We start from the raw sequence: 8,876 nt of genomic DNA on the forward strand, positions 1-8,876 counted from the left end.
AGGTCTGAAGACCTGGGTTTGAGAACATGCTTGTTCTCATCTGATGGATGAACAGGAAGACAGAGCGGAGCAGGTCAGAGGTTTGAAGGGAATGGAGGTTTGATACATGGTATCTCTGAGCAGTTGCTGTGGAGAGGTTACCTATAGGTGAAGCAGAGCCAGTTTCACCAGTGCGCAACCTGTACAACTGCACAGTGCCTGCACTTAAAAATGCTCCATGTGGAATGCCTGGGTGCCTCAGTCGGTTGGGCATCTGCTTTCTGCTCGGGTCATGATTCCAGGGTCCTGGGATCGGGCCCCACATCGAGCGGGGAGCCTGCTTCTCCCTCTCCAGCCTGCTACTCCCCTTGCTTGTGTTCGCACTCTCTCTGTCAAATAAATAAATAAAATCTTTTTACAAAAAAAATGCTCCATGTGTGCTTTTCTGCTTTGCTGTCAGTGTCTGGAAATTCTTTTTTTTTATTGTTATGTTAATCACCATATATTACATCATTAGTTTTTGATGTAGGGTTCCATGATTCATTGTTTGTTCATAACACCCAGTGCTCCATTCAGTACGTGCCCTCTTTAATACCCATCACCAGGCTAACCCATCCCCCTACCCCCTCCCCTCTAGAACCCTGAGTTTGTTTTTCAGAGTCCATCATCTCTCATGGTTCGTCTCCCCCTCTGACTTACTCCCCTTCATTCTTCCTCTCCTGCTATCTTCTTCTTTTTCTTTTTTCTTAAAATATGTTGCATTATTTGTTTCAGAAGTACAGATCTGTGATTCAACAGTCTTACACAATTCACAGCGCTCACCGTAGCAAATACACTCCCCAATGTCTATCACCCAGCCACCCCATCCCTCCCACCCCCCACCTCTCCAGCAACCCTCAGTTTGTTTCCTGAGATTAAGAATTCCTCATATCAGTGAGGTCATATGATACATGTCTTTCTCTGATTAGTGTCTGGAAATTCTTAATGATTTTTGAACAAGGGGTTCCACGTTTTCATCTGGCACTGGGTCCCACAAATTAGGTAACCTGTCCCACCCTATAAAGAACTATCCAGAACCTGACCAAGAATGGCTACACACATAAAAGTGGCTTCTATTCAGCTAAGACTCGGAGGGGGAATTACAAAATTCAGATTTAAATTAACCCAAGAATGAATCCCCAGATCATCTCTCTCCCTACTATTATTATCTATCTCCCTGGCCCGCTTACTCTTACCTTACACAGAATTTCAGTAAGAAACTATGGCCCTTTTATTGTTCAATTTGATTTACTGGGAAGGAGGAATTAGGCTTCCCCACCCCACTGACATCTGGCTTGGCCATCTGACTTGCTTCAGCCAGGAAATGTGTCACTTCTAAGCAGAAGCTGTGAGACCCAGCACATGGCTTACCAGGGTTTATTTTCCTCTGTTACTAAAGCAGTAATGTCCCAGATACAGTCCGCCCTATCAGCCAGATCCTGAGATGAAGATACCATGGGGTAATGCTCCAGCCAAGCCGGAACTACAGCATGTGCAAGAGACAAAGCTTCGTTGCTTTAATCCACTGGGATTCTAAAGTTGTTTGTGACTGCAATGTCATCCACCTTATTTGGACTAGTCAGAGTGACCTCTGTTTTCCAGGACCACATCAACTCAAAAGCAGCGAATTAGGAGATGCTCTAGGGCTTTTCCCTCACCTCTAGAACTAACTTGACACATAATATGTATTTGTTGCATTCACAGTGGGGAACTCTTGTCTCCTCTGAGTGCTACCCAAACTCCTTTGTCTGTGTTCAGAACTCCCCACCACCAAACTTGACAGCTTTATCTCCCGCTGACCCGCCCCCCCAACAACTGATCTGCTCACTCATCTCCACACATTTTCCCTCTGCTCATTCATTCATTCTTTTATCCAATGTATATTGGTACCCACTCTGTCACGGGGACCGTGTTAGGTGCAGAAAAGTTTACCAGACATGGTCTCCCTGCCCAGGGGATTGAGTCCCCAGACCTTGGTCATGATGTTTCTCATCATTCCGACCCCTCTCTCTGCCCTATTGAAGCTGCTAACCCTCCTTCCAGACACAAACGGAAACCCCATCACCGTCTGCTAATCTGCCCATCACCCCATTTACTCAGGAGTAGCCTCTCCCTCTTCTCAAATCCTGAACTCATCATTTTCTTATAAATTATTTGGCAATCAGTTAGATCCTGCCTGACGACCTCTCTCTTTCTTGTGCTTTGACAGGCTATTTAAATCTCATTATTAAAGCATTTATACTTTTTTTTTCTCACGTCCTTAAATAGATGCATAGAAGCAGCACATTATTAAAGTCGAGTCAAGTGGCCTTATTTATTTCACATGTCTTGCTTATATTCGGCCAACTTTTGACCTAGAAAAATGGTATCCTCCAACCTAATAGTTCTATGGAAAATAACTTGTTGGCTTTGGAGGCCTTTCCCTCGCCTGGGTTCTAGGGAAGAACGCGCGCGACAGGTCTTCGAAAGGGGCTTGCTCAGTGCCTCTTCTGCTCTCTTCCTAAACCTCAAAGGCCCTGGCACCCCGAAACTCCACACCACCCAGAAAAGTGTTGGTAGGTATTAGGGGAGAGAACTATTTCTAGAACATCAGCTCCTTCCAACCTCCTGACCAAGTCCTTCCCTCTCATCGCAAACTAGGAAGGTCTCCAAAGATCCAGCAGAAAGACGGGAGAAACCCCAAAGAGGGGGAAAGTGACATCTGGGGAGCATCCGCTGTGTGCTGGGCACTTGGGCCCAGCGTTGCTTGCACACGTGCTCCCTCAATACTCCCGGAGAGCCCTCAGAGATGGGTGTTCTCCGTTTTCCAGAGAAGGAAGCAGACTTGCAAGACATGACGTGCCATGCCCAAGGTCACTCAGCAGCAAGTACCAGTGTCCCTTTGTCTGGGACGTCCGTGCCACCTGGCCAACTGTAGTTCTTTGGGAGTATCTTCTGGTCTGCAAAGCCTCTCACTGATTGCTCACAACTGTCCCACTCGGTGGGTACCGTCTCCGTCCCACAGATGCCAAGCCAGGCCCCCAAAGACGTTGAACCTGGCCTCTCCCATCACGCAGAAAATCACAGGGGGAGAGCCCCAACAGGGCACACTGGAGTCATCCTGCTCAGCCTGGCCAACTCGGCACAGCCAAGCTGGTAATGGGATGCTCATGGCCACGTGGCTGAATGATCAGAAATAGCGCGGCCTGAGCTTTACCACTATGATTTTAAAGATTATTATTCCGTTATTTCAGCTAATTAAGCCTTGAATGCTGGCCAGCTCAGCTTCCAGCCCAGAGAGGAAGGGAAGCAGCTTGGGCTCTGCTTCCCCTCTGGCTTTTCTCGCTCTTGCTGGCTCAGCAGAACTCAGGGCCTGAAAGGGTGAGGGGTAAGGGGAGTAAGGAAGGGTGCTCAACCTCCCCTGCCACGACCCATCGGAGAAATGGGAGGTCTGGTGTCTGCAGCAGAAAAATCCCCTTTCCTCACGAGCGGGCAGCCTGTTCTCTACAGGCCCAGCAGGGAAGAGCCTGGGCTGGCTTGAAGCCTGGGTTTAAGGCCAGGAGCAGTGCATTGCAACATGGCTTAGTAGCTGTGGGGGTCTGGAGAATCCCCTCCTCACTCACCTGCATGCCATCTGAAATGTCGCATGAGCCTCTCAATCAGGAGGCAGTAGCCTGGTGCTGTGCCTGTCTAATATGGTAGCCAGAAGCCACATGGAGCTATCTAGATTTTAATTTCAATTAGGTAAAATTTAATTAGATTACATACTCAGTTCCTCTGTCACATTGGCCACATATGAGGGCCCTCGGGCTACTGTATCGGATAGGCAGCTAAAGAACATGATGAAGGGTGTGAGCACCCGTGTTCGACCCATGGAGGCGAATCCCAGCCCCACAGCTTACTGGGAGTCTTGGGCAAATTACTTAATCTCCTTGTCCTCAGTTTTCCCATCTATAAAATGGGGAATTACAGGGCCAAGCTCACAGAGCTGTTGTAAAGATGAAATGAGAAATGTATGTGAAACACGGAGAAGAATGCCAAATAATGGTAAAGACCCCATTGCTGGCTCTTATTACATTGATATGAGGCTTCAGTCTTACAAAGCGATTTCACAAATGCTACTTGACTTGCATTTTACGATGAGTTGGAGGCAGGCAGGGACATGAGGAGTCAGCTGAGCCATTTCACAGAGAGACAAACCGAGACACAGAGGTGACGGGACTTCTCCAACAGGTGCCAGAACCAGGACTTGACCTACATGAAGAATTCAACAGCTAACATGTGTGGATTCTTTCATGTCCAACATCCTGAAACATCTTGGCACGTCCTATTTCAGCCTTAGCCTAATCTCATGAAGCCAGGAACATTCCTCGCATGTTAAGAGTAACGTTCTAAGAGGGAAGTAATCCTAATGCTCTCTGGCCCTTATTCTGTGCCAGGCACTGTCCTAAGCATTCATTTAGTCTCCACAGCAACCCAGTGGAGGAGGTACATTTATTATTCCCATTTCAGTGATGCGAAGGGTGAAGCACAGAGAGGGTTGGCAACTTTCCCAAAGTCACACAGCCAGGAAGCTGTGGATCGGGACATGAGAACCCAGAAAGTCTGACCCCAGCCTAGGTGGAGAGATGTCCCACTTCACTCACCCGCGTCCCAGCACACGTGAAGGAAGTGGGAAGAGGGCAGAACCCCTTTGTTCCCAAGGCCTGTTTCTCTCTCCCGCCCATCGCCTGTGTCCAAGGGGAGAAGAAGGCAGGCTGCTCTTGAAGCCTCAGGGGCTGCCGGTGGGAGACGAGAGGTGGAGAATATAGGAGCCTGCCGAGAGGTGTGTGGCCGTGACCTGTGGGCCTGGTGCCTTTCTGTACCTCTCACTATGCCCCCGTCTCCATCTGCTCGGGCGGCCAGGACGAATAGCATGGACTGGGGGACTCAAACAACAGACATTTATTTCCTCAGCTTGGAAGGCTAGAAGTCGGTGGAAGTCGAGGTACCAGCAGGCTTGGTTCCTTCTGAGGCCTCTGTCCTTGGTTTGCAGGTGGTCTTTCCCTATGTCTTCCCTCTGTGCGTGTCTGTGTCCAAACGTCCTCTGCTTGGAAGAACAGTCGTATTGGCTTAGGGCCCACCCCAGTGACCTCTTTTTAACTTAGTGACCTCTTTCAAGACCCTATCGCCTCACATTCTGAGGTCCAGGGCATTATTAGGATTCCAACGTGGATTTGGGAGTGGGGGAGACACAATTCAGCCCGTGATGCACCCTGTCTCGCTCCATGCTGCCCGACCCGGGTCTCGGCCCCCGGAGGAGCCCGTGGGGCAGGTTCTGGGGGCAGAGCTGCAGGGAGCAGGGAAATGGGGAGTAGGGTTCCCAGAAGGAAAGTGAAAACTCTGGGAACCAAATGACAGCCTGAAGCACACTCCACCAGGGGTGATTGGGGTCGGAGCTGAGCGGGAGGAGGACCTTGGTAATCATCCCTGTTTGCTGATTGCCTTCTCTCTGCCAGGCCCTTCAATACTTCACCTCAGTGAACCCCCCCAACAAGCCTGCAAAGTGGGTGTTGTTATCCCATTTCACAGATGAGAAAAGTGATACTCAGCTGGGTTTAAAAACCACCCGGCATTGGGGCACCTGGGTGTTAAGCGGTTAAGCGTCTGCCTTCGGCTCAGGTCATGATCCCTGGGTCTTGGGATGGAGCCCCGCATCGCATCGAGCTCCCTCCTCAGCAGGGAGCCTGTTTCTCCCTCTGCCGCTCCCCCTGCTTGTGCTCTCTCTCTCTCTCTCTGTGAAATAAATAAAATCTTAAAAAAAAAAAAAAAAAAACCCAACCTGGTGTGAGAAAGCCCTTGGAGTTAAGGATCATGGGTCTTCACCTCTCAGTTAAATAGCCCAAGAATCTGTTGTGTGTGTTTGATTGTCTTGCTCCTTCCCACCATGGAACCTTCGCAGATGCTGTTCCCTTCTGTGGAGGATGCCTCCCCCAACGCCCCCAACTCGTCCTGCTTAATTCCTGTTCCTCCTTCCTCTTCCTAGAAACTTCGCCTACATCCCAAAGCCAAGTCTGGTTCCTTGGTTATTTGTTCTAACAGCACCACGATCCTGTCCAGTACCCACAGGTTATTCTGAGAAGTCGGGTGCCCTGCTCCCACCAGACTGTCAGCACCTTGAGGTCAGGCACCATGTCCCTACATCCCCAGTGCCCAGCAGAGTATATGGCATAGAGCCCCATAAATACCTGTTGAAAAGAATAATATTACCTCCTTTCAACAGCCTTACTTAACACGCCTTTCCCGCTGAGATCCAGGCTTCCTTTCTCCTCTTAGTTCCCATGATAGTTTTTATTTTATCTCAGGATATCTTATGCTGAACTGTTCTAGTTATATCGGTCACTCTCTCTCGACTATGAGTCTTTGGAGCTAAGGCTCCAGCCCTATTTATGTTTCTATCCCAGGAGCCCAGCTCATAAGCTTGTACAGAGTAAGAAACCCACTGTGAACTGAGAATGCAAATGCCTCCTGGTGGTAAGATCCCGCCATCCGATAGTGTTCAGACAAACAAAGATGCTTTTTGGAAAACCAGTGTAACAAGCAGGACTCTCAAATAACCGAACCGTTCAGGCGGCCTTCAGGCATGGTTGGATCCAGGGGCTCGCACACAATGGCAACAGGATGCAGCCTCTATTCTATCGGTACTATATTTTGCTATATTAGCCTTAGGCAGATTTTCTCCCAGGACTTAGAGGCTTCCAGAAGGCCCAGGCCCATAACCTCCTCACTGTGAGTCCTGTGAAAAGAGAGGTTCTATCCCCCAAGGGTTCAAATAAAAGTTCACTAACTGAATCCCACTGGGCCAGTTTGGTCACAGACCCACCCCTGAACCAATCACAATAGTCTGGAAGAATTGATATTGTGAGTGTTCGGGCCCCGGAGCAGGACATGGGGTCAGCCCTGCTGAACGGACAGATTTAGAGCTGGCTCAGTAACCAGGAGACCGGAAAATGGACGCTGGGTAGACAAGACCCACCACGTTCCCTCTGACCAGCCTTTCCGACTCCGTTCACCTGTGCTTCCTGGAGCCTGCCAGAAATGTTGCTGGAGACTCTCCACCGCCCAGCTCCCCAGACCTGGTGGACTGCAAGCCGGAGACCCCCAGACCACGGTGCCCGGGGATAAAGAGACCACAACCCCTCCCCACCGAGCTCCTCACACAGGGAAGAACGGGCCCCAAGGAGAAGCACTTAGCCTTGACGTGTTTTCCTGTTGCTGCCCTTCCTACCAAGACGTCACTGGCTTGGCTCCCGTCCTGACTTTGCTATTTTTTTCTAGCTCTTGTGAAGGAGGCAGTAGGCCTGGGAAGGGTTTGTCCAATAACCCCAGCATTTCAGGCTCTCTCATCCTGTTGGTTATAGACTCTCACACATTCAGAGAATGACACTTATTTTTAAGAATTTTGTTTCGTTTGTTGGATGGGTGGATGAATCCGTTCTAGGTACCTTCAGGACTCCCTATGTCCTTATCTCCTACATTTTACCATCTTGGGCTCCAGATGACTGTAAGAATGGAAAGCACTTCTCTTGGCCCGGAAACCGGCCTCCCCGTCCTCCCTTAGCAGTAACAATGGCTGAGATTGAACATAGCAAATTTTTATCAAGCACTTACCCTAATTCAGGCGCCGAGCTCAGCACCCACTTGATCTTCACAGCAGCCCCACGGGCTGGTCTGGGCACTGTGATCACCTGCAATTTATAGTTAAGAAAACCAAGGCTTGGTAGTCATGTGCCCAAAGCACACAGCCTGTCAATGGCAGAGCCAGAACTCAAAGGGTGTGACCCTAACCACTCTGTGATTGAGCCCTATGAGCAAGGACCCTCGGCTCTATCCGCACCAATGTTCTCCTTCTCCTGGAGCATGACACACCTTTATTCATGCTGCTTTGCCCGGAATAAGGTCCTCCCTCCTCCCCTCTGTGTAGACTGATGGCAGGAAATATACTGGTGGCAGGGAGTGCTCGGCTACATTGCTTCACCAATTAACCCCCAAATCTCAGGGGCTTATTACAGCAAAGATCGATTTCTCGTCCATGCCACACTCTGCCGAGGGTCAAGTGGCCTTCCTCTACCTTATAGGTGGCCTCCAACGGGACAGGACACACGGAAGGGGAGCACCAGCTCTTAACTGCCTCTGCCTAGAAAAGACACATGTCATTTCTGCCTACATTTCCCTGACCCCAACCAAGAGCATGTGGACATTTGGTGAACACATCCTGTCTTTGCCACAAATTTTCCATGCAGCTCCTGCCAGGGGGCAAGCAAAAGATAAAGACAGCCAGGCAGCACAGATGGGAGCAGGGGTGAAGGCGAAAGGGCCAGGATCCAGGCTGCTGGTGGGAAAGAGGGGCCGGGTGGGTAGGATTTGGGGACTCACCATGTGCCGCCAACTCCAGACCCCAGCTCGGGGCGGTGCTACATTTCTGCCGTCCTGGGTATTGCTCAGAAGAAGTCAGCCACCACTGAACTTGGCTGAGACTCCTATCTAAGTTGGGGCTGCTAATGACAGGATTTGACCTGAGCCAAGGGAACAATGTAATAAGAATAACAATCCCTGACTTTCCAAACTTTAGAGTTTACAAGTCAGACTCACAGCCAAAATCTCATTTGACCTTCACAATAACCTTGTGACGTGGGTATGTTATCTCCATTGCCTGGTAAGGAAACGCAGAGAGAGATGATATAACAGACCCAAGTCACACAAAGCCCGTGCGTGCTAGAGTCTTTCTCCATGCCAGCTTTCTGGGTCCACACTCGGGCTCTTCCGCAGCTCAGCGGCCTCCCGTGCAAATTTTGATGGAAACCGACCACAAGAAAATGAACATCAACAGGATTTGGACT

General features: G+C 49.8%; 1 long non-coding RNA gene across 1 annotated transcript; it reads right to left on the bottom strand.

The window, feature by feature from the left end:
• Nucleotides 1-872: 872 nt before the first annotated feature.
• On the bottom strand, nucleotides 873-8,546 carry LOC113914594. Its single transcript, XR_003517487.1, has 4 exons — nucleotides 8,413-8,546; nucleotides 7,648-7,724; nucleotides 4,644-5,083; nucleotides 873-4,251 (listed from the first exon to the last, which is right to left on the bottom strand). It is a non-coding gene; the product is annotated as an uncharacterized LOC113914594 (long non-coding RNA).
• Nucleotides 8,547-8,876: the final 330 nt, after the last annotated feature.

This window comes from Zalophus californianus, chromosome 11 (genome assembly GCF_009762305.2).
Source record: "Zalophus californianus isolate mZalCal1 chromosome 11, mZalCal1.pri.v2, whole genome shotgun sequence".
In the NCBI taxonomy this organism is placed as follows: domain Eukaryota; kingdom Metazoa; phylum Chordata; class Mammalia; order Carnivora; family Otariidae; genus Zalophus; species Zalophus californianus.